This window comes from Halyomorpha halys, unplaced genomic scaffold (assembly GCF_000696795.3).
Source record: "Halyomorpha halys isolate HHAL.00 unplaced genomic scaffold, Hhal_1.1 Scaffold521.1, whole genome shotgun sequence".
Taxonomy (NCBI): domain Eukaryota; kingdom Metazoa; phylum Arthropoda; class Insecta; order Hemiptera; family Pentatomidae; genus Halyomorpha; species Halyomorpha halys.
The window spans coordinates 298,998-301,054 of NW_027109728.1; positions in this window are offsets into that span (position 1 = coordinate 298,998).

A 2,057-nucleotide genomic window follows, 5' to 3' on the forward strand; every position below is an offset into this window, starting at 1 on the left:
ACAAAACCATATTTATTTATTTTATGCCGTCGTTTCGACCTGAGTTTCAGGTCTTCATCAGGGGTTGTGGCGTAGAAGGTAGGCCTGCAACTGTAATATATACATACTACAACTGAAAATATATAAATTTCCTGGATATGATAGGACATAAACGTCAATATTTTCATAGTATGTCATCTGTTTAGTTTATACTTTTTTGGTCTACCTTCCGTTAAACTCTTCGAAGTTGTTGTTGGTTGAGGCTTTAGGGCGTAAAACCCTGAGGTCATCAACGGCCATGTATTGCACTTTATAATTCTATTTAAGATTAGAAATTCTTTAGATAATTGCTGAATAAATTTAAATAATTACTTATTTTAGAATTATTTAATACATATAACAAACTTTCGGGTTCAAATCTTATTCCAAAGGTTATTCTTTTTTTTTAAAAAATTAAAATCATTTCTTTGTTTTTTTTGGTCATCATTTAGGGCATCCGATATACTCGGTCCCACAACCAATCTACGTAATAGTACAAGAATTATCTCACCCCAATATTAGATTATTTTAATGAAAATTATGTATAATTACTATAATTATGAGTCTGCCAAGTATAGGTAGGGGGAATAAAAAATGGCGGCTGTTTCAAAAATCTTAAAAAAATATTAATTTTTTATTCGAAGCTCTATATCTTAAAAACAACCAACAACACTAGAAAATCTAAGAGAACATTATTTAAAGAAGAGTAAGTTTTCTGAAATCTTAGCCCTAAAAGAGCTATTTACGTCCAATAAGTCTCGAAATATAGCTTTTTAAAAAGCAAAATTTCTTAAAAATCTACTGAAAGATAAGTAGTTAGCTAATTTATTTTGAGAAATATATATCTCAGTAACTATGAGACGTACATATGTCTATTAGCACGCAAATTAAAGCTAGTTTAATGGACTATAAATAAGTTTATAACCTTTACCTTCTTAGGAATAGTAGTTTTCATATTATTTGCTAAAATAAATTGATTTATAGTTGTTCAGACAATATAGTTTGATTTATGAAAAACTACATATCAGAAACCATTGGACGTACAGATGTTTGCCAGCGCTTAAATTAAAGCTAGTAAAATTTACAGAGTAGTAGTTTTTATGATATTTGACAAAATAAACTCACAAAATATTAATTTATAGTTGTTAGTATAAAATGCTGGATTTTTGAAAAAATATATCTCTAGATTCACAAGACGCACATACGTCTACCAAAACTCAAAATAAAGCCAATTTAACTTACTATAATGTAGTTTATGACACTATTCTTCGTAGGGGTAGTAGTTTAAATGATATTCACATATGAATATAAATTTGGCAATTGAAAATTTGTCCGAACAACTATAAATCAATTTATTTTAGCAAATTTCATGTAAACTATTACTCCTACGAAGGTAAACATCACAAAATACTTTATTACTCATTAAGCTACCTTTAATTTGAGTGGTAATAGACATCTGTACGTCAAATGGTTTTTGAGATATAGATTTTTCAAAATAAATTCACCAACTACCGATCTTTCAGTACGTCCAATACATTTTTATGAAATAATGCTTTTTAAAAAGCTATATCTTGAAAACTATTCAACTTAAATAACTCTATTAGTGCTCATATTATAGTAAATCTTTTTTAAATGACGTTCTCTTAGGTTTTCTTGTGTTGTTCCTACTTTTTAAGATATAGAGCTCCGAATGAAAAATTAGTTTTTTTTTGTCACTTTGAAACAGCCGCCATTTTTTATTCCCCCAACCTATACTCGGTAGACTCGTGAATATTGACTAGTAATTAATTATACATAGTTTTCATTAAAGTAATCAAAAATTGGGGTGAGATAACTGCCTTTATTCTCCTCTTAGGCTCTTGTACTATAAGTTCATGGAATAGAAATAACATTCTTGTCGCGCCCTGACCTGGGGGAGCAAGGGCTTGTTTGGCTGCAACGTCAACAGGCTTTCCCAAGTTTCTTTGATGTTGTCATTGCCGTTTATGTTTCTCTTTCTTTTACCTCCACACTTATATTCCATTCAGTTTTGCTCTGGC